The sequence below is a fragment of the Macaca fascicularis genome, chromosome 20, assembly GCF_037993035.2.
Source record: "Macaca fascicularis isolate 582-1 chromosome 20, T2T-MFA8v1.1".
Lineage (NCBI taxonomy): Eukaryota > Metazoa > Chordata > Mammalia > Primates > Cercopithecidae > Macaca > Macaca fascicularis.
The window spans coordinates 53396397-53420111 of record NC_088394.1 but is presented as its reverse complement, the minus strand read 5'-3'; the positions used below and the strand labels follow the sequence as shown (position 1 = coordinate 53420111).

The 23715-nt window shown below is 48.2% G+C and overlaps 1 long non-coding RNA gene, 2 other non-coding genes and 1 pseudogene across 6 annotated transcripts; 2 read left to right on the top strand and 2 right to left on the bottom strand.

The window, feature by feature from the left end:
• Positions 1-242: 242 nt before the first annotated feature.
• LOC102123779 (large ribosomal subunit protein uL23 pseudogene) lies at positions 243-798 on the top strand (annotated as a pseudogene). The gene has a single exon (XR_012429371.1). The product of XR_012429371.1 is annotated as a large ribosomal subunit protein uL23 pseudogene (transcript).
• A 4771-nt stretch (positions 799-5569) lies between these two features.
• Positions 5570-11706, bottom strand: LOC135968782 (uncharacterized). Of its 3 annotated transcripts, none has more exons than XR_012428866.1 (2): positions 11572-11706; positions 5570-6101 (listed from the first exon to the last, which is right to left on the bottom strand). It is a non-coding gene; the product is annotated as an uncharacterized lncRNA (long non-coding RNA). The 3 variants fall into 3 exon arrangements; XR_010583750.1 differs by lacking the exon at positions 11572-11706 and adding an exon at positions 6804-6973; XR_010583749.1 differs by lacking the exon at positions 11572-11706 and adding an exon at positions 6560-6641.
• TRNAL-CAG (transfer RNA leucine (anticodon CAG)) lies at positions 7419-7501 on the top strand. Its single transcript has one exon. It is a non-coding gene; the product is annotated as a tRNA-Leu (tRNA).
• On the bottom strand, positions 7854-7936 carry TRNAL-CAG (transfer RNA leucine (anticodon CAG)). Its single transcript has one exon. It is a non-coding gene; the product is annotated as a tRNA-Leu (tRNA).
• Positions 11707-23715: the final 12009 nt, after the last annotated feature.

The window sequence follows — 23715 nt, the reverse complement described above, 5'->3', positions numbered from 1 at the left end:
TCTCAGTCGTCTGTCTGTCCGTCCGTCCGTCCGTCCGTCCGTCCATCCATCCATCCATCCATCCATCCATGCATTCCTTTGTCCGTTCACCCACTCATGTACTATTTATTTACCAAGCTCCTATTATGTGACAGGAATGCCCTACCTGCCAGGAATACCCTGGTGAACTAGATGGCCAAGGTCCCTGCCTTTGCAGAGCGCAGAGCCTAGTCAGGGAGAAACACGATCAACAGATAAGCCAGGCTTTTCACAAGATGGCGCCGAAAGCGAAGAAGGAAGCTCCTGCCCCTCCTAAAGCCGAAGCCAAAGCGAAGGCTTTAAAGGCCAAGAAGGCAGTGTTGAAAGGTGTCCACAACCACAGAAAAAAGAAGATCCGCACGTCACCCACCTTCCGGCGGCCCAAGACACTGCGACTCCGGAGGCAGCCCAAATATCCTCGGAAGAGCGCCCCCAGGAGAAACAAGCTTGACCACTATGCTATCATCAAGTTTCCGCTGACCACTGAGTCTGCCATGAAGAAGATAGAAGACAACAACACACTTGTGTTCATTGTGGATGTTAAAGCCAACAAGCACCAGATTAAACAGGCTGTGAAGAAGCTCTGTGACATTGATGTGGCCAAGGTCAACACCCTGATTCAGAGAGAAAAAGGCGTATGTTCGACTGGCTCCTGATTACGACGCTTTGGATGTTGCCAACAAAATTGGGATCATCTAAACTGAGTCCAGCTGCCTAATTCTAAATATATATATATATATCTTTTCAACATTTAAAAAAAAAAAAAAAAAAACAGATAAGCCAGCCAATGAGCACAGTGACTTTGGATCTCATATAGGGGGCCAGATAGCAAGTGAGCAGGAGGAGAGGTGGGGGCTGCTTTAGCCATGTGCTGAGGAAGAGTCATTTGAAAAAGATGGCTCTAGACAGAGGAAACGGCCAGTGCAAAGGCCCTGCGGAGGGAGTACGTTTTGTATGGGAAAACCAGAAAAAATGGAGGTGGGAGATGAAGGTGGGGGAAGAGATTGCAGAGCTGGTCACGGCTGACTCAGGTGAGGCAGTCAGGCTGCACTGTGGTTGTGGAGAGGGCAGGCTAGAGATTCTCTCCACAAAGTCAGATTGGCAGGTCAAACTGGCCCCATAGTATTCACCAGGCACAAGAACTATCTCACTGGGCTGGGCTCAGTGGCTCATGCCTATAATCCCAGCACTTTGGGAGGCTGAGGTGGGAGGTATGCTTAAGAACAGGAGTTCAAGTCCAGACTAGGCAATATATTGAGACCCCATCTCTACAGAAATTTTTTTTTTTTTTTGCAAAAATTAGCTAGGAGTGGTGGCATGTGGCTGTAGTGCTACCTACTCGTTAGGCTGAGGTGGAAGGATCATTTGAGCCCAGGAAGTCGAGGCTGGAGTTAGTTGTGTTTGCACTACTGCACTCCAGCCTGGGTGACAGAGTAAGAGCTTGTCTCAAAAAAAAAAAAAAAAAAAAAAGTCACATTGTTTTATTTTGTGGCACTAACACATAAAGCTTTTACTCTGTTCCAGGCATTCTAAGTGCTCAGCGTGTATTAACTTATTTGATCTTCTCAACAATCCTCTAAGATAGATACCAGTACTAAGCCCATTTTACAGACGGGGGAACTGGGGAACTGAGAGGCTAAGTAACTACCCTGAGGTCACAGAGCTAGCAAATGGCAGAAGCAGGATTTGAACTCAGGTGGTCCCAGAGTCCACACACTCGGCCATGAGGGCTCGAATTAAAATTGGCCGATGGAGCGTGGTGGCTCACACCTGTAATCCCAGCATTTTGGGAGGCTGAGGCAGGTGGATCGCCTGAGGTCAGGAGTTCAAGACCAGCCTGGCCAACATGGTGAAACCCTGTCTCTACTAAAAATACCAAAAAAACCCAAAAATTATCTGGGCGTAGTGGTGGGCGCCTGTAATCCCAGCTACTCGGGAGGCTGAGGCAGGATAATCACCTGAACCTGGAAGGTGGAGGTTGCAGTGAGCCAAGGTCGTACTGTTGCACTGCAGCCTGGGCAACAAGAGTGAAACTCCATCTCAAAAATTTTTTTTTAAAAAATAGCCCTTTACTCCTTGCCTATCAGGGTGGTAAGCTGTCGTCTCGTCCATTCCTGGGGTTCTCCTTCTAGGATGGCCAAAGACCTAGGGGGCATGGGGAGAAGCAGTCCAGAGAACTTGGAAGTGAGCTCCTGGCCCTTGGTCTATTCTGGTTGTCACTGAAATGCTCACTGTCCACGTGATCTACTCATAACCAAGAAATTGAGCCGTCTGTCTCCCTCCATGCCAAGGGTGGACCTTGGGGTCTCTGGCTCCGGCTCCCGAGGGACCAAACTTTCCCCACCCCATCCTGTTACCTGCCTCATCCACTTCACCTTCAGATTCCCCCATTTTCCTGGGGCTGGCCTGGCTTTTCCCCTCACTGGTCAAGATATCCAAACCAGGACCTTGACAGGCATTCGCTCCTGGCATCCAGTGGCTTCTGCCCTCCACCCTCAGCCAAGGAAACCAGAGCCTGAACAACAAAAGCTTGGCCATGCTACTTGGACTGCCTTAGTGGGAAAATCCTACCCTTTCTTTTAAATCTCCTCGATAATGAAAACAGGACTAAAAACAGCATCTCAAAGTCCATCCTGCCATGTGAATTGGCAAGCTCTCGTGGCTTTTCTTTCTTTTTTTTTTTTTCTTTTTTTTTTTTTTTGAGATGAAGTCTCGCTCTGTCAAGCCCAGGCTGCAGTGCAGTGGCACAATCTCAGCTCACTGCAACCTCTGCCTCCTGGGTTCAAGCGATTTTCCTGCCTCAGCCTTCTGAGTAGCCGGGATTACAGGCATCTGCCACCATGCCCAGCTAATTTTTTGTATTTTTAGTAGAGACAGGGGTTTCACCATGTTGGTCAGGTTGGTCTCGAACTCCTGACCTCAGGTGATCCGCCCGCCTAGGCCTCCCAAAGTCACACTTGGGATTACAGGTGTGAGCCATTGTGCCTGGCCCTCATGGCCTTTTTTTTTTTTTTAAGGAGACAATATAAAGAAAGTGCTCGGCACAATGCTAGGCACACAGTTTTCAAGAAGGGGTTTTGTTTTGTTTTGTTTTGTTTTGTTCTTGAGACAGCATCTCACTCTGTTGCCCAGGCTGGAGTGAGGTGGCATGATCACAGCTCACTGCAGCCTTGACCTCCTGGGCTCAAACGATCCTCCCACCCCAGCCTCCCAAAGTGTTAGGATCACAGGTGTGAGCCACCATACCTGGCCTCAAGGAGTTTTGAGCCAGAGAAATCAAGTTCCATTTATCAGCTGTGTGACTCTGGGCAATTCAGGTGGTCTCTCTGATTCTCACTTTCCTGTAAAATGGGGGTAATGAAATGATGACCTGTGTTTATGGTGCTGTGATGAACATTAAGTGAGATAATGGATGGAAAGGAAATATTCTCTAATACTCAGCTTCCTGCCACACGTGTCCCTGGCAGGGCTGGTGATGTGTGCCGAAGTCCCAGGAATGCTAGGAATTATCCCTTTCAGGCACCTTGGGTGGACAAACACTAGGTCCTCATTTGGCCATCTGACTTCATCTGTGCAAAATAGGGCAAAGCACAGGAAGAGCCACTTCGGGGCTTCCCCAGCTGCTTGTGGGCTTTTCAGGCTCCACTCAGGGGACTTTTTTCTCCCAAGCTGGACAAATGCCCAGAGCAGGGAATGGGTGAGGCCTGTCCCACAGGGCTCTTCTTTCGTGTCTGGGCTGCTGATAAGGTGGAAACAGGACGTGAACAGAAATAGTGGCCTCCCTTCCCAATTTTGGTCTCAGGGACCTAGGGGTGCAAGGCTTCCTCCAGGCCAGGAGGCTGTCACATGAAAGGTGTCAAGGGAGGACCGCTGATCATCCACGCAAACCCAGGAGACAGGGCTATGTAGTACCTGGTGCTGAGCCCCATCAAGGGAGCACTTTCTCCCAGGCAGGCCAGGAGGGCAGCAGGCAGGGCGGGGCTGGTGTGGGCTCCAGCTCTGGCCTTACCTCTGTTTCCTCCTCTCTAAAATGATGTGCACTCAGAGAGATTGGTGATGGAAGAAATGATGGGAGGGTTCCAGTGGTGGAGAGTGCAGGACTTCTGCCCCAAAGAGGACCTTGGGCAAGTCACTCAGCCCACCTGAGCCTTACCTCCCTGGTCTGCAAAATGGGGTGCAAGTGGGAAGCTAGCAGCCCCTACTTCAAAGCCCTTGCCTCCAAGGGAAACCAAGCATCTAGTAACCTGGCTCCTCTATGGCCTTGGTGACCTCCTGTTGCATCCCTGCATCCTCTCTCTCCACCCTGACACCCCACACACCCACTAGCCAGCCAGCAGGGCTCGTCTGTTTTACCCCGAAACACATCCTGAATCTTGAATTCTACCACCTTTTGCAATCTCCACTTCCCTGGTCCAGCCACCATCATCTCTTACCCTCCCTGCCCTGGCCTTCTCCCTGGACTTCCAATTCTTCCCTTGGCCTCCCGTCCATCCTCCACACAGCAGCCAAAGCGATAGTCTTTGAAGGGCCCTCAAGACCATGCCACTCCCCTGTTTAAAACACTCCAGGCAGGGCACAGTGGCTCACACCTATAATCTCAGCATTTTGGGAGGCCAAGGCTGAAGGATCTCTTGAGCTCGAGAGCTCGAGACCAGCCTGGGCAACATGTCAAGATCCTGTCTCTACAAAAAGTACAAAAATTAGCCAAGTGTGGTGGTGCATACCTGTAGTCCCAGCTACTTGGGAGGTTGAGGCAGGGATTGCTTGAGCCCAGGAGGTTAAGGCTGCAGTAAGCCAAGATTGTGCCACTGGACTCCAACCTGGGTGACAGGGTTGGACCCTGTCTCAAAACAACAACAACAACAACAACAAACAAAAACACACCAGTTACTCCATCACAGAAGAAAATCCAAACTCCTTTCCCTGGCACTCCAGCCCTGTGTGATATGGTCTGAACCTTCCCATAACCTTACCCCTGCCACACTGGCCTTGCTGTCCCTGCAACAGACTATATTCCTCTCTGCCTCAGAGCCTTTGCACCGGTTATGTCTTTCATCTGCAATGCTGCCACCTGCAGCTTTGATAGTGCTTGTCTTTCTCCTTTTGAACTCAGTGTCAGCTCCTCACAGAGGCCCTCCCTAACCACCCTGCCTAGGAGAGCCCCAATCACTCTTGATCACTGTTAAAAGGGTTTTTTTTTTTTTTTTTTTTTTTTTTTTTTTGAGACGGAGTCTCACTCTGTTACCCAGGCTGGAGTGCAATGGTGTGATCTCAGCTCACTGCAACCTCCGCCTATTGGGTTCAAGCAATTCTCCTTCCTCAGTCTCCTGAGTAGCTGGGATTACAGGCACGTGCCACGACGTTTGGCTAATTTTTGTATTTTTAGTAGAGACGGGGTTTCACCATGTTGGCCAGGCTGGTCTTGAACTTCTGACCTCGTGATCTGCCCACCTCAGCCTCCCAACATGCTGGGATTACAGGCATGAGCCACCTCGCCTGGCCAAAAGGATAATTTTTAATATAAAATCATAATTCTGATATAAATATAAAATGAACATGTCAAAGATTTTATTTTAGTCATTAATTAATGGGAGGACCTGTTCAATGTTACAGCCAATTCAAAAGAGAATTCAAAGACACACATATATTGGCAATCAGGAATGCTGAAATGAATTTATAAGTAGATTGCAAAATTGGTCAATATCCACAGGACAATGATCAATTGCATTTTACCCTAACAAAATTCACCTGCATTTCTGTGAACAAGAATTATTTGGACATAAAAGTAATGAAAGGTGCAAGCCCTTATGGAATCAGACAGCTTGATGGGTGCTCCAGACAGAACATCCAGCTCTCTTTTTTGCCTGTTTTAAAGTCTCTCATGAGTTTCTTGATGCATCCTCTACCCAGCATTTAACACCTGGACGTAACTGTTCGCCTGTTTCTTATCCTTCTCCTTTCGCTCCATGCCTGAATGTATCTTGAGAGTGGAAATTCTGTTTCGTTCACAGCATCTAGAAGAGTGGCACATAGCACGTGCTTAATAAATGTTTGTTGACTTTCTTTCCAGCTTCCAGGGCAATCTGTATTTTAGAAGAGGACACAAAAGAGGTTAGTGCTAAACCTAAAGGAAAGAATTCTGGCAGTCAATGAGGGGAGGACATTTGGGACGGGGAAAGAGGAGGGTTTCATCGTCTTTCAAATAACCAGGACCTCTGCTCACCCGCAAGGGGCTGCATCCCAAGCTCCAAGGATCTAAAGGGAATCTGATCCAAGGGTGGTAAGGGCTGCTGTTCTCTGGCTGAGGCCGCTCTGTGATACCATCTCAGACAAGTCCGAGGGCACTAAGAGGTTAATGTGACCCCACAGCTCACACCGTCTGGGCCTGATCCCTGGGGACTCCAGAGTCGGCTCACAGATGTCCGAGGGTCTCGGACCCTCTCTGTTAGTGCCTGTGTACAGAGAGGGGCAGCAGCTGCCATTGTAGGAACATGAGTCATTAATGAGGGAATTCATTAATTAATGTGTAATTGTTACACACCAGGTCAGCGACCCAGCACCCTGAGATCCTAGAAATCTCGTGGTGAAGGGCACCCTCTCGGTACGGAGATCTTCTGGCCCCTGGAAACAGCCTGTGCGCGGCGTGCGTAAGCCTAGAGTGGGCGGAAGGGAAGAGAGGAAGATGCTGCAAGGGCCAGGAAAAGAGATGAGTCACGAAATGAGGGGATGCAAGAAAGAGGAAGTGAGGGAAGAATGAATCCACGGGATCTTCCCTGCGTACATACTGTGTGCCGGGCACGGTTTGGGCGCTGTGGACATAGGAATAGGGCGGGTCTGGCTGTGCCGCTGCAGGCCTCGTTCTACTCCGGAGCCTGAGTAAATGAGTTAAACACACATACAAATGTGAAGCTGCAGCTGGGGCGAGTATTCGGAAGGAGGGCGCGGTAAGAGTGCCAGGCGGCCTTGCAATAACCAGGCTTTACCCAGATTGGGCGCCAGCCCACGGAAATGTCTACAAATCAGTGCAGATATACGGACTTGATTGCATTATGCACAAGGGAAATGCAAGGTTGCTTGCAGATTTCAGGAATCAAAGCTGACATGAATAGTACATGTATGCATGCAGAATGAATACATTCTGGAGGCACGAATGCATGTGTATTAAAGTAATAGTCTTCGGTCTCGGCCTTCTCTAGTAGACCTTGCGCACCCTCTGGCGTTGCCTAGGTGCATCGCGCTGACCCCCCTCGTCCCATCTCTCCACGCCCCTTGGAGCAAGTGAGTGTATCTCGCTCTACCCAACGCCGGGCGGAGAACGAGGCTTGGGTCTTTGCTGTCCGCTGCGCATGCGCACATTGCGGCGCTTGTGAAGAAGCTTGTTGCAAAACGTGTATCAAGCAGTCAGGATGGCCGAGCGGTCTAAGGCGCTGCGTTCAGGTCGCAGTCTCCCCTGGAGGCGTGGGTTCGAATCCCACTTCTGACAGAGCTTCGTTACTTTTCTCACCAAGAACGCAGATTAATGAGGTTATGATGGCTTGCGTGTATCTTCTCATAATCTTTTTATTCTTTCACAAAACGAGTTTTTTCTTATTAACGAGCATTTTCTTTTTTGAAAAAGAATCACGCTCTGTCGCCCAGGTTGAAGTGCAGTGGCGAGATCCTCCCGCCTCAACCTCTTCAGAAGTAGGGAGCTCAGAATCGCACCACCACGTCCTATCGGACTTTTTCTTCCTGACAGACTTTCATTTGACTTTGGATTGTAAAACGTACGTCCCCTGTTGGAGTTGGGGGGGTCGTCTGAGATTTCTCTTTTAAAATACCGGGAAAATAACACTTGTCAGAAGTGGGATTCGAACCCACGCCTCCAGGGGAGACTGCGACCTGAACGCAGCGCCTTAGACCGCTCGGCCATCCTGACTTCCCGGAAAAAGACGACTCTTTGGGATCTGATGTAGTTCTTCTCATGCTTCAACGACGCTCGGGACCCAGAACCCAGAAGCGGGGTCCGGGGCAGTTCTGAGTCCGGCTGACAGCTTAGGTTACCCACAACCAAACCCACCCGGTGCAGCCGAGACTCACTGCTGCTCTCAAACTGGCGCTTTCTACTGAATACACAGATAATTTAAATGGAAAATCAGTTTCCCTTACCTTCAACAGAATTAAACACAATGAAAACGAAAAAACGTTGCTAAATTCTAGCCGCCTGGCCAGGCTCTGAGCCTCAAGTGGTGGTATTATTATGAACTATTACTAACACCGGTCGGATGTTTCGGGTTGTGAATGGGGCACTGGAGGAGTAGGGGGCGGGGTTTGGAGAATTATTGTTGGAAAGAGGATACTCTGTAAGGTTTTTGTCATCCGCTCCTCAGGACCGGAGGCCTTGGGTTGGGAGATCCCACTCTGCAAATGATTACCTAGGGCCTCATCCAGAAACAGTTGGCTTTTAGACCTTTATAACAAGCTGATCGAGGGAAAAAATTGGAGATTGTTAAGCTTGGGGAAGAGAATTATTATCTGTCTACAAAAGCCGGATACACAAGGGGTTGGGATTGTGTCCGCCTGTCCTCTTTGCTCCAAGAACTGGGGCCTGAGGTAGGGGTGCAGTGGGTGGATAGTTACAGAGGATGGGTTTGGGAGAAGAAAGAGTTTGCTGGAAAGGAAACAGGGTGACTGTATTGGTAGTGATATCCCCGTCGCTGGAGGCATTCAAGACGAGGATGGATGGTAACTTGGTGGAAATGCTGCCAAGGAGATTCAAGAATTTCTATTGCTGCCGTAACACGTAACTACAAATTTGGTAGCTTAAAACCATCTCATTTATTTATCTTACAGTTCTGGAGGTCAGAAGTCTAAAATGGACCACAGGGTTACATTCCTTCTGGAGGCCAGAAGGGAGAATCCATTTCCTTTCCTCTTCCAGCTGCTGGAGACCACCCACATTCTTTGGCTCCTCAGTCCACACCACTCCAACCTTTGCTGTGTCTTCACATCACCTTCTCTGACTCTGACTTTCCTGCCTAACCTCTTATAACAGCCCTTGTGATTACACTGGGCCCGTCTGATAAACCAGGGTCATCACCCCATCTCCAAGCCCATTATTATTATTGTTGTTGTTATTTTGAGACGTAGTCTCACTCTGTTGCCCAGGATGGAGTGTAGTGGCACGAACTCGGCTCACTGCAACCTCCGACTCCTTGGGTTCAAGCAATTCTCCTGCCTCAGCCTCAGTCTCCCGAGTAGCTGGGACTACAGGCACACACCACCACGCCCGGCTAATTTTTGTATTTTTAGTAGAGACAGGGTTTCGCCATGTTGACCAGACTGGTTTTGAACTCGTGACCTCAAGTGATCTACCCGCTTCCCAAAGTGCTGGGATTACAGGCCACTACGCCCAGCCCAAATCGTTAATTTAACCACAGCTGCAAACTCTCTTTTAAGCATTTAAAGTAACAGAGCCACAGGTTCCAGGGATTAGGATATGGTGAGGAGACTCATTATTCTAACAGTGCCCTAAAGCACAATTCGATTTGGAAGATTCCATCCAGGGGTAATTTTCTGTAATATCTTTGGTCTGAGACCAACTTTCCCTACCACTTCGCTGTTCAGTCTCCCAAAAACTGCTCTGAGTTCACCTCTCCCTCCATCACAAACCTGGCTGGTGGATCCCAGGTGGAGCCACTACGCCCAGCCCAAATCCTTAATTTAACCACAGCTGCAAACTCTCTTTTAAGCATTTAAAGTAACAGAGCCACAGGTTCCAGGGATTAGGATATGGTGAGGAGACTCATTATTCTAACAGTGCCCTAAAGCACAATTCGATTTGGAAGATTCCATCCAGGGGTAATTTTCTGTAATATCTTTGGTCTGAGACCAACTTTCCCTACCACTTCGCTGTTCAGTCTCCCAAAAACTGCTCTGAGTTCACCTCTCCCTCCATCACAAACCTGGCTGGTGGATCCCAGAGGCCCCTGCTAAACCTTGAACAGGTTGAGAAGTACTGCGTTTGAATTCCTGCTGTGTGACTTTGGGTAGATCACATCACCTCTCTGAGCCATATAGGAAGAAGAGAGGAGTAGAGGCAGGGGTCTCTAACCCCTATACTGGTCCGTGACCTGTTAGGAACCAGTGGCATAGCAGGAGGTGAGCCACAGGCAAGCTAAGGAAGCTGCATCTGTATTTACAGCCACTCCCCATCGCTTGCATTATTGCCTGAGGTCTGCCTCCTGTCAGATCAGGGGCAGCATTAGATTCTCATAGCAGCGTGAACCCTATTGTGAACTCTGCATGCAAGGGATTAGGTTGTGCACTCTTTATGAGAATCTAACGTCTGATGATCTCCCATCACCTCCAGAAAGGACCATTGAGTTGCAGGAAAACAAACTCAGGCCTCCCACTGATTCTACAATATGGTGAGTTCTATAATTATTTCATTATATATTATAATGTTATAATAACAGAAATAAAGTGCATTATGAACGTAATGTGCTTGAATCATCCCAAAACCACCCTCCTAACCCACCCCTACCTCCCCGGGAAAAATAGTCTTCCACAGAACCAGCGCCAGTTCCTGGCACCAAAAATGCTGGGGACCGCTGAGTTAGGGGGACTGTAATGCCATTCATCGATTTCTTTGGGTGTAAAAGACAGAAACCCAGCTTGCCCTCGTTTTGGCAAAAAAGGGAGATTTGTTGGCTCATGAGACAGAAGGTGGGGTAGGCAGGCAGGCTGCTGGATCTCAGGGGCCCCAAGAAGTGAGGGACTAGAACTTCTCCCACCTGTGCCCCTCTCTGCTTCTCTGGAGGCAGCTCCGGCCAGGGCCTTGTCTCTCCGTTCAACACCAAGAGGGCCACCCTCACACTCCAGATCTTTCTGGAAACCTTCCCTGCTCACTACCATAAATCGAGTTGTCTGGCACAGTGTCCCCCAGCTGCCTGGGTCTCCATCCAAGCACATTATCTGGGTAATCCTTTGTTTAATGGCTCTCCCTAACACCCCCCAAAACCAAACTCTGGTCACTCTGTGGCTTGGTGATTAGCTGGAGCCCTGGGGCTAGGGCCTGGCACATAATAGGGCTTGGTCCATATTTGCTGTGTAATGAAAGAAATAAATAACACAATCCTAATTTACCCAAAAAAAAAAAAAAAAAAAGAAAGAAAGAAAAAAAACGGGTTCATACCATGGAGAAATCTCAAGACAAAGAGTTAAGTGAAAAAAGCTAAGTAGAAACCAGAAATGGGCTGGGCACGGTGGCTTACAACTGTAATCCCAGCACTTTGGGAGGCTGAGGCGGGTGGATCACTTGAGGTCAGGAGTTTGAGACCAGTCTGGCTAACATGGTGAAATCCCCTCTCAACTAAAAATACAAAAATTAGCCAGGCATGGTGGCGCATGCCTGTAATCCCAGCTACTCAGGAGGCTGAGGCAGGAGAATTGCTTGAACCCAGAAGGCAGAGGTTGCAATGAACAAAGATCGTGCCACTGAACTCCAGCCTGGGCAACAGAGTAAGACTCCATCTCAAAAAGTAAAAAATAAATACATAAATACAATCTTACCAGGTGATCAAGGTCAACATCAACAGTGATAGGTTCCATTGATAGTAGGTATCCTTGAGTGGCACTTTACCTCTGTAGCCTTCCTTCCAAAAATGCATTACTCTAAGTCTAATCAGGAGAAAATAATATCAGACAAATCTCAATTGAGGAACATCCTACAAAACCCCTGACCAGGACCGCGTACAGTGGCTCACATCTGTAATCCCAGCACTTTGGGAGGCTGAGGCGGGTGGATCACGACAAGGTCAGGAGTTTGAGACCAGCCTGACCAACATGGTGAAACCCTGTCTCTACTAAAAATACAAAAATTAGCTGGGCATGGTGGCGCGTGCCTGTAATCCCAGCTACTTGGGAGGCTGAGGCAGGAGAATGACTTGAACCCGAGAGGCAGAGGTTGCAGTGAGCTGAGATCACGCCACTGCACTCCAGCCTGGGTGACAGAGTGAGACTCTGTCTCAAAACAAAACAAAACAAACAAATTAAAAAAAAAAAACAAAACCCTGACCAGTACTCCTCAAAATGATCAAGGTCATCCAAAACAAGGAAGTTCTGAGAAACTGTCACAGCCAAGCAGAGTCTACAGGCACAGGATGACTAAATGTACTGTGGTAACCCAGTTGGGATCCTGGAAACAGAAAAAGCACATTAGGGGAAAACTGAAGAACTCTGAATAAGTATTTAATAACAATGTAGCAATATTGGCTCATTAGTTGTGACATAAATGTAGCCTGGGCAACATAGTGACACCCGACTCTAAAAAAAAAAAACAAAAATAGCCAGGCAAGGTGGCTTACACCTGGGGTCTCAGTTACTTGGGAAGCTGAGGCCATTTGAGCCCAGGAGTTTGAGGTTGCAGTGAGTTATGGTCATGCCACCGGACTCCAGCCTGGGTGACAGAAAGAAGCCCTATCTTTAAAATAAAAAAAAAGAATAACAATTTTGCTCTTCAAAATTAGCGTGGCTTTGTCACCCAGGTTGGAGTGCAGTGGCGCGATCTCGGTTCACTGCAACCTCCACCTCATGGGCTCAAGTGATCCTCCCACTTCGGCCTCCCAAGTAGCGAGGATTACAGGCACGCCACCATGACTGGCTAATTTTTATATTTTTTTGGTAGAGACAGGGTTTCACCATGTTGGCCACACTGATCTCAGACTCCTGGGCTCAAGCGATCAGCCCACCCGGGCCTCCCAAAGTGCTGGGATTATAGGTGTGAGCCACCACCCAGTCAGAAGCACTGTTAAAAAATAAAAGACAAGCCACAGACTGGGAGAAAATATTTGCAAGTTTTTTAAAAATCAGATATATCTGATAAAACACTTGCATCCAGTTATATCTCAATTATAAGGAGACAACCCAATATTAAAATGGGCAAAAGCTTTAAACAGACACTTCAGCAAAGAAGATATATGAATGGCTAACCACCACATGAAAAGATGCCCAACATTGTTAGTTATTATGGAAATAAACAGTAAAGCCACAATGAGACACTACTGCACACCTATTAGAATGGCTTTTTTTAAAAACTGGCAATACTAAGTATTAGCAAGGATGAGAGGCTACTGCTAGAAGTCTCTCATATTGCCAATAGGGATGTAAAATGGTGAGGCCACTTTGGAAAATTTTTTTTTTTTTTTTTTTTTTTTGAAACAGGGTCTCCTTCTGTTGCCCAGGCTGGAGTGCAGTGGTACACTCCCGCCTCACTGTACCCTCTGCCTCCCAGGTTCAAGTGACCCTCCTGCCTCAGCCTCCTGAGTAGCTGAGATTACAGGCACCCGCCACCATGCCCAGCGAATTTTTGTATTTTTAGTAGAAACGGGGTTTTGCCATGTTGGCCAGGCTGGTCTCAAACTCCTGACCTCAAGTGATCCACCTACCTTGGCCTACCAAAGTGCTAGTATTATAGGTGTGAGCCACCACACCTGCCCAAACATTGATTCTTTTTCTTTTTTTTTTTTTTTTTGAGACAGAGTCTTGCTCTGTTACCCAGGTTGGAGTGCAGTGGCATGATCTTGGCTCATTGCAAGCTCCGCCTCCTGGGTTCATGCCATTTTCCTGCCTCAGCCTCTCAAGTAGCTGGGACTACAGGTGCCCGCCACCACACCCGGCTGATTTTTGTATTTTTAGTAGAGACGTGGTTTCACTGTGTTAGCCAGGATGGTCTCGATCTCGTGGCGTCATGATCCACCTGCCTCAGCCTCCTAAAGTGCTGAATTATAGGCGTGAGCCACCGTGCCCAGCCACTGGAAAATGCAATATCTTTTTAAAAATATTATTTGGCTGGGCAAGGTGGCTCATGCCTGTAATCCCAGCACTTTGGGAGGTCAAGGTGGGTGGATCACCTGAGGTCAGGAGTTCAAGACCAGCCTGGCCAACATGGTGAAACCCCGTCTTTCCTAAAAATATAAAAATTAGCCAGGCGTGGTGGCGCACACCTGTAGTCCCAGCTACTTGGGAAGCTGAGGTGGGAGAATCCCTTGAATCCAGGAGGCAGAGGATGCAGTGAGCTGGGACCGCGCCACTACACTCCAGCCTGGGCGATAGAGACTCCATCTCAAATATATATATATATATATTTGAGAAATTATATATATATATATAATTATTTTATTTTGCTTTTTAAAAAATAGAGACAGGGTCTCACTCTGTTGCCCAGGCTGTGTCGAACTTCTAGCCTCAAATGATGCCCTCACCATCACTGGCCTCCGCCTCCCAGAGTGTTGGGATTGGGATTATAGGCACAAACCATCACACCCAGCCTGTTTCAAGTAAAACAAGTTGACCGGGCTAAGCTCGGTGGATCACACCTATAATCCCAGCACTTTAGGAGGCCGAGGTGAGCAAATCACTGAGCCCTGGAGTTCAAGACCAATCTGGGCAACATAGGGAGACCCTGTCTCTACTAAAAATACAAAAATTAGCTGGTTGTGGTGGTGCAGCCCTGTAGTCCCAAATACTCAGGAAGCCAAGGCAGGAGAAACGATTGAACCGCAGAGGGGGCGAAGGTTGCAGTGAGCTGAGATCGCACCACTGCACTCCAGCCTAGGGGACAGTCTCCATCTCAGAAAAAAAAAAAAAAGAAAGAAAAGAAAGAAAAGCATAAACAAGGTGGCTGAGTGACACTGCTCACACAACGACAGAGTTCAGGGGTTTCCCCAAACCATCCTTAGGTTCCATAATCAGCCAGGACTCACAGAACTCACTGAAAGCTGTATAACCACAGCTGCAGTTTATGACAGCTGAAGGATACGAATTAAAACCAGCCAAGGGAAATGGTGTATAGGGAGGGGCCAGGAAAGTTCCAAACCTGGAACCTCCATTATCCTCTCCCTGTGGAATCAGGGACAGCATTACTTTCCCAGCATCAATGTGTGACAATACGCACAGACTATTGCCACCCTAGTAAACTCACTGTCTTGGTTTCTAGAGTCTTCATTGAGGTCCCATCATGCAGGCTGGGTTGACTGCCCGGGCAGCAAATCTCAGACTCCAGCTTCTCCTAACGTCCAGCTATGTGGGTCCATATCTTGTATCCCAAAGCCTCCACCCTAAGCCACACTGTTTGGTGACCTGCTGCAGCCAGATCCCATGCTAAACCACATTGTTAGACTATCGGGTGTGGCCAGCTCCACCCTAAACAATGGCTATCAGATATGACATTCCAAGGGTTTAGAGGTCAACACCCAGATGCTGAGCACAAAAGCTAGATCTTGCGGGGTGGGTGGTTCACGCCTGTAATCCCAGCACTTTGGAAAGCCATGGCAGGCAGATCACGAGGTCAGGAGATTGAGATGATCCTGGCTAACACGGTGAAAACCCGTCTCTACTAAAAATACAAAAAATTAGCCAGGCGTGGTGACAGGTGCCTATAGTCCCAGGCAGGAGAAAGGCTTGAACCCGGGAGGCGGAGCTTGCAGTAAGCCAAGATCGTACCACTGCACTCAAGCCTCGAGCCTGGGCGACTCCGTCTCAGAAAAAAAAACAAAAAAAAACAAAAAAAAAAAGCCCTCAAAACTAACTAGGAAATGGGGAGATGTAGGTCAAAGGGTACAGAATGGCAAACATGTAGGATGAAGAAGTGGAAAGATCTAATGCACAGTATGAGGCTTATAGTTTTTTTTTTTTTTTTTTTTTTTTCTTTTTTGAGTTTCCCTCTGTCGCCCAAGCTGGAGTGCAGTGGCACGATCTCGGCTCACTGCAAGCTCCGCTTCCCGGGTTTACGCCATTCTCCTGCCTCAGCCTCCTGAGTAGCTGGGACTACAGGCACCCGCCACCACGCCCGGCTAGTTTTTTAGTAGAGACAGGGTTTCACCGTGTTAGCCAGGATGGTCTCGATCTCCTGACCTCATGATCCGCCTACCTTGGCCTCCTAAAGTGCTGGGATTACAGGCGTGAGCCATCGTGCCCGGCTGAGGGTTATAGTTAATAACATTGTGTTGTATTCAGGATCTTTGCTAAATGAGTAGATTATAGCTGCTCTTGCCACGGGGAGGAAAATGGGTACCCATATGAGATGATGGATATGTTAGTTTGTTTCACTACAGTAACCATTTTACTGTATATGTATCATATAACATATTGTATCTCTTATATATACACAATAAAATGCATTAAAAAAAAAAAAAAAAAAGAGCCACTCCCACAGCACCAAGCATAGGGCCAGTTGGAAAAGTACTCAATCAATATTCGTTGACTGCAATCAGCAACTGGTTGAAGTTGGCTTCTGGAAGCTGTTAGATGAACCCCCATGGGAACCTTTCTGTGAATTTCTTAAAATTGTAAATCAGGCACGGCGTGATGGCTCATGCCTGTGCTCTCAGCTCTTTGGGAGGCCAAGGCAGGATGATTCCCTGACGCCAGGAGTTCGAGACCATCCTGGGCAATACAGCGAGACCCCGTCTCTACAAAAAATAAAAAAATTAGGGCTCCAAGGCGGGCGGATCTCGAGGTCAGGAGATCAAGACCATCCTGGCTAACACGGTGAAACCCTGTGTCTACTAAAAATACAAAAAATTAGCCAGGCATGGTGGTGGGCGCCTATAGTCCCAACTACTCCAGAGGCTGAGGCAGGAGAATCGCTTGAACCTGGGAGGCGGAGGTTGCAGTGAGCTGAGATCACGCCATTGCACTCCAGCCTGGGCGACAGAGCAAGACTCCCTCTCAAAAACAAATAGTAAAAATAAATTAAAAATAAAAATAAAATAAAATAATTAACTGGGTGTGGTGGTGCATGCCTATAGTCCCAGCTACTGGGGAAGTTAAACTGGGAGGATCGCTTGAGCCCAGGAGGTCAAGACTGCAGTGAGACATGATCACACGATTGCACTCCAGCCTAGACATCAGAGTGAGACCCTGTCTCAACAACAATTGTCTTTTTTTTGTTTTTGGTTTTTTTGAGATGGAGTTTCGTTCTTGTTGCCCAGGCTGGCGTGCAATGGTACAGTCTCAGCTCACTGCAACCTCCCCCTCCCGGGTTCAAGTGATTCTCCTGCCTCAGCCTCCCAAGTAGCTGGGATTACAGGTGTGCACCACAACACCCGGCTAATTTTTTTGTATTAGTAGAGACAGGGTTTCACCATGTTGGCCAGGCTGGTCTCGAACTCCTGAGCTCAAAGCAATTCCCCACCGCCTCAGCCTCCCAAAGTGCTGGGATTACAGGTGTGAGTCACCACACCCGGCTACAATAACAACTGTAAATCTAATAGTGTAAATCCGTCAGTGGTTTAAGACCCAGGTGATCTGACCCTTGGCTTCCTCTTGAACCTCATCTCTCCCTGTCTTCCCAACTCTTAGTCTTCTGTCCTTCTTCAAAGATCTCAAAGTCTTCCCTGACTCAGGGCCTTTGCACAGAAGGTAGTTTTCCCTGCCTGCAATGTTCTTCTGTCTGATTCTTTTCATCCTCCATGTCTCTCCTAAAATGTTTAGACCTTCCTTGACCCAGTTATCTAAATGATAACCCCCAATCCTCAGAATTACTCTCTCCCCTGGCATCCTGCTCTTTTTCTGTGGTGGCATCATCACTATTGGTGAGTTGCTATTTCTTGGTGGGTTTGTACATCTAGACTGTCTGTCTCCCCCACTAGACTCCTTGAAGGTGGGGGCCCTCATCACAGCTCACAGCTCTGTACCCAGGGCCTGGCACTCCCGAGGCACACACTAAACATCTGCTTCGTGCCTGAACCCCTACTGCCGAGTAGCTGAGTAGCTGGGACCACAGCTGGGCAGGCCCAGTACACAGTGGGGATTTGGTCAGAATAGGGAACTTTTGTAGAACTGAAGAAAACTGAGGCAAGACATGTACTGCACGTATCCTGTGTGGAGATGGCTACTCAGAGCCCGGGAAGGGGAGGCCAGTCCTGGCCGTAGACAGGCTGTCTGTCCCCCAACCCCATCCTAAGAATCCAGGACCCCATGGCGCCAGCGGAGACTGTGGGTGGGCAGCTGGTTCCAGTCTGGGGACAGGTTCCTTCCCACTATTTCTGACGAGGGGTCGACTGAAGTTTGTTTGGAAGAAAATGTCAAAGTGAAAAACAGTGGAGTGATTCAGTCTTGCTTGCTGCCATTTGAAAGGAATGAAAGTGGGATTAACAACAACAACAAAAAAAACCACACACACACACACACACCACACACAAAATCCAAACCAAAACCAAAACAAAAACACCCTACTGTTTTAGAATCTGCCTCAGAAACAATAATCTTTTTGTTTTCTGTGTCATAATAAAATTAAGGGCTCACCCGAGCTTTGTTCTGCACTTGGACTGGTCTGCAGAGAGGCTGGTCTCTGAGTAACAATTTTGCAGCTACCAAGAAGCACTTCTCATTTCCAGAGTACCTACTGCAAGTAGGGTGCTGGGACAGAGGCAGGGTCTCAGGTGCATTGAGGGGAGGGGGTTGAACATCCTGTTGAGTGAGTAAAGGGTTAAGTCAGCATCAACCAGTGATATTTTTAAAGTGTTCATCAGAGCTTGTCTCTCACCTGATTAAAACACTCCAGGCCTTGGCCGGGCACGGTGGCTCACGCCTGTAATCCCAGCACTTTGGGAGCCCAAAGCAGGCAGATCACGAGATCAGGAGATTGAGACCATCCTGGCTAACATGGAAACCCCATCTCTACTAAAAATACAAAAAAATTAGCCAGGCGTGGTGGCGGGCGCCTGTGGTCCCAGCTACTCCGGAGGCTGAGGCTGAGGCTGAGGCAGGAGAATGGCGTGAACTCAGAAGGCGGAGCTTGCAGTGAGCCAAGATCGCGCCACTGCACTCCAGCAAGGGCGACAGAGCGAGACTCCATCTAAAAAACAACAACAACAACAAAACACTCCAGGCCTTAAAATAAAATGTTAGCCCTTCTCCATCATTGTGGTAGGCTGTATAATAGCCACTAAAAGATATAAGTGGCTCATGCACTTTGGGAGGTCAAGGCAGGAGGATTGCCTGAGCTCAAGTTCGAGACCAGCTGCGCATCATGGTGAAACCCAGTCTTTACAAAAAATACAAAAAATAGCCAGTCATGGTGGCTCAAGGACCTGTGGTCCCAGCTACTCAGGAGGCTGAGGCAGGAGGATTGCTTGAACCCTGGAGGCGGAAGTTGTAGTGAGCCGAGATGGCACCATTGCACTCCAGCCTGGGCAACAGAGTAAGACTCTGTCTCAAACAAACAAATGAACAAAACAGATCCTAATTCTTGGAACCAGTCCATCTCACCTTATAAAGTAATAAGGTCTTTACAGATTAAGTGACTAAATTAAGATTCCTTTTCTTTTTTTTTTCCTTTTGAAACAGGGTCTTGCTCTGTCACCTTGCAGAGCGCAAAAACATGCAGAGGCAAAAACATGACTCACTGTAGCCTCAATCTCCTGGGGCTTAAGCAATCCTCCTACCTCAGCCTCCTGAGTAGCTGGGACCACAGGTGTGCACCACCATACCCTGTCAATTTTTTTTTTTTTTTTTTTTAGAGACAGGGGTCTTTGCTATGTTGCCCAGGCTGGTCTCGAACTCCTGAGCCAAACCCATCCTCCTGCCTTGGCTTCCCAAAGTGCTAGGTTTACAGGCATGAGCCACCACGCCCAGTCTCAAATTAAGATTCTGTATTTGGGGAAGACTATCCTGGAGTATCTGGGTGGCCCTAACCCAATCATAAGTGTCCTTATAAGAGAGGCAGACAAAGATGTTATACATACAGAAGAGGAGGAGGCCATGTGAAGTAGGAGGCAGAGACAGGGTCGATGCAGTCATAGGTTGAGGAGTGCCAGCAGCACCCACCAGGGTTGGAAGAACAAGGATAGGATTCTCCTCTAGACCCTGCAAAGGGAGCATGACCCTTGGGACACCTGATTTTGGCTTTTCCCAAGTTTTGGAAGATTTTGGCTCAGTGAAACTGATTTCAGACTTCTGGCCTCAGAACTATGGGAGAGTAAATTTCTGGTTCTTCTTTTCTTTTCTTTTCTTTTCTTTTCTTTCTTTCTTTTTTTTTTTTTTTTTTTTTTGAGACAGTTTCACTCTTGTTGCCCAAGCTGGAGTGCAATGGCTCCATCTCGGCTCACTGCAACCTCTGCCTCCCAGGTTCAAGTGATTCTCCTGCCTCAGCCTCCCCCCGAGTAGCTGGGATTACAGGCGTGCACCACCATGTCTGGCTAATTTTTTGTATTTTTAGTAGAAACAGGGTTTCGCCATGTTGGCCAGGCTGGTCTCTAACTCCTGACCTCAGGTGATCCGCCTGCCTCAGCCTCCCAAAGTGCTGGGATTACAGGCATGAGCCACCATGCCTGGCCACATTTCTGTTGTTTTAAGTCACCAAGTTCATGGCAACTTATAGCAGCCACAGGGCACTAATACAACCCTCTAAATAGCCCTGTGTGATCTGGCCCTGGCCCATGTTGCCGATCTCACCCTTACTCACTTGGCTGTAGCCCCACCAAGGACCTTTTTCTGTCCTCAAAACTGGTCCAGCCTCAGGGCTCCTGCACTTATTAAATTCTTCCCCCAGATTTCCCAAGGCTAGCCCCTACTCATGATTTGGGTCTCTGCATAAATGTCACCTCTTCCCACAGGTCTTTCTTGACCACCTTAACCCAGAAATCACCTGTGGGTGACTCTGTGTCACATTCCCCCATTTTACTTTAGTCACAGCATTTGTCACTATCTGAAAGTATTATTCCTCCCTGGTTTATTACTTCTCATCCCCATCAGACAGTGGGATCCAACGACTGAAATCCTGTCATTTGTGGCAACACAGATGAACCTGGAGGACATCATGAGAGTAAAATAAGCCATGCATAGAAAGACAAACACCACATAGTCTCTCATATATGTGGAATGAAATAAAGAAGTTGATCTCGGCCAGGTGCAGTGGCTCACGCCTATAATCAATCCCAGCACTTTGGGAGGCCGAGGCGGGCGGATCACCTGATTTCAGGAGTTTGAGACCAGTCTGGTGAACATGGTGAAACCCCGTCTCTACTAAAATTACAAAAAAATTAGCTGGGTGTGCTGGCGGGCGCCTGTTATCCCAGCTACTCAGAAGGCCGAGGCAAGAGAATCGCTTGAACCTGGGAGGCAGAGGTTGCAGTGAGCCGAGGTCATGCCACTGCACTCGAGCCTGGGCAACAAGAGCAAAACGCCACCTCAAATAAATAAATAAATAAATAAATAAATAAATAAATCGATCTCATAGTAGAGTAGAATAGTGGTTACAGGAGGCTGGGGTGTAGTGGGAGGATAGAGACAGATTGGTTAACAGGTACAAAATTACAGTTAGGGCTGGGCATGGTAGTTCACACCTGTAATTCCAGCACTTTGGAAGGTCAAGGCGGGTGGATCACTTGAGGCCAGGAGTGTGAAACCAGTCTGGGCAACATAGTGAGACCCCATCTCTACAAAAAATTTTTTAAAACTTAGTTGGGACTGGGTTCGGTGGCTTATGCCTGTAATCCCACCACTTTGGGAGGCCGAGATGGGCAGATCACCAGGTCAGGAGTTTAAGACCAGCCTTGCCAACATGTTGAAACCCAGTCTCTACTACAGATACAAAAAGTTAGCCGGGCGTGGTGGCTCAAGCCTGTAATTCCAGCAAGACTCCATCTCAAAAAAAAAAAAAAAATTAGCTGGGCTTGGTGGCATGCATCAGTAGTCTTAGCTACTAGGGAGGCTGAGGTGAGAAGATCGCTTGAGCCTGGGGGTTGGAGGCTGCAGTAAGCTATAATCATGCCACTGCCCTCCAGCCTGGGTGACAGAGTGAGACCTCACCTCAAAATAAATAAAAGGAAAAAGTAAAAACTACCAATATTGCACATTTCTTTTTTTTTTTTTTTTTTTTTTTTTTACATGGAGTCCTGCTCTGTCACCCAGGCTCTGGAGTGCAGTGGCACGATCTCGGCTCACTGCAACCTCCCTGGGTTCAAGTGATTCTCCTGCCTCAGCCTCCCGAGTAGCTGGGACTACAGGCACCCGCCATCATGCCTGGCTAATTTTTTTATATTTTTGTAGACGCAGGGTTTCACCATGTTGACCAGGATGGTCTCGAACTCATGACCTTTGGTGATCTCCCCGCTTTGGCTTCCCAAAGTGATGGGATTATAGGAGTGAGCCACCGCACCTGGCCCTAGTATTGTATATTTCAAAATACAGTAGCTAGAAGTGGGGATTTTGAATGTTCTCACCCCAAAGAAGCCATAAATGTATGAGGTGATGGATATGCTAAGTACCTTGATTTGATTTTTTACACAATGTACACAGGTACCAAAACATCACATGGTACTCCACATCTAGGTACAATAATAGGTTGCTGCAAAAGTAATTGCGGTTTTTGCTATTACTTTTAAATGCAAAAAACCAAAATAACTTTTCCACCAACCTAATATTACATGTCAATTAAAAACAATTTTTTAAGTGGCTCTCCTTGAAGTGTAGGTATTTGGGGAAAAAAAATGTGGGAGCCAAGAAGGTCTTGTCTAGTTCGTTTCCACAGGGCCTGGCATGTAGTAGGTGTTCAGCAAACATTGGTTGATGAATGCATGAATGACCTATCTGTGCAAACCTGTAGGCTCAAGGGGTGTGTGTGTGTGTGAGTATATGTCTAAGGATTTTAGGGTGCATGTGTGGCAATGAAACTGTAACCTCGATATGACCTCCCACCTTCTGAGTGACCCCTCCTCCCTCATGCTGTCAGGAACTTTCTACGGAATATTTCATTTACTCTCTACAACGCTCTGTGAGGTTAAGTTTCCTTCAAATCTATATTACAGACGAGGAAACTGAGGCTCCGCGATCATCTAGGTTATATAAAATATGTTCAGAAGTGAAAACTGCATTAATAGGCAGAAAAGGACCTCCCCCTTCTCCTGCGCACCCACCCCTGGGAGCGGGGTCTCCTGGGACACTCTTCTATAAAATACAGAAAGGCGACCGGGCGCGGTGGCTCACGCCTGTAAACCCAGCACTTTGGGAGGCCGAGGTAGGCGGATCATGAGGTCAGAAATTCGAGAACAGCCTGGCCAATATGGTGAAACCCTGTCTCTACTAAAAATACAAAAAAAAAAAAAAAAAAAAAATTAGCCAATCGTGGTGGCGCGCGCCTGTAGTCCCAGCTACTCGGGAGGCTAAGGCAGGAGAATCACTTGAACCTGGGAAGTGGAGGTTGCAGTGAGCCGTGATTGCGCCACTGCACTCTAGCCTGTGCGACAGAGTGAGACTCTGTCTCAAAAGAAAAAAAAAAAAAAAAATACACACAGGGTCTCACTGTGTTACCCAGGCTGGTCTCGAACTCTTGGCCTGAAGTTATCCTTTCACCTTAGCCTCCCAAAGTGCTCGGATCAGAGGCAGGAGCCACTGCATCCGGCCCCCCCCGGGACTCTCCAAGAGTCGCTGCGCAGGGCCTAGGCCGAGGGTGCACAGCGCGCAGGAAGCGCCTGGGAGAGCGGTGCCCCCCGCGAGCCATCACCAGTTTATCCCTAGGCGCCGAAGCCACCACGGCTTGGGCGAGTGCCAGGAAATTCCCAGCAGGCGGTTTGCCCCGGGCGAGGCCGGCGAAGCGGTCTGGGTTGGTGCTGGCGGAGCAGATTCACGGACCCGGGGTTGTTTACTGGTCCCGGGAGTGGACGCGGCTGCCCACGAACCTGTCGCGGCTGGAGCGGCGGCGGCGAGCAAAGG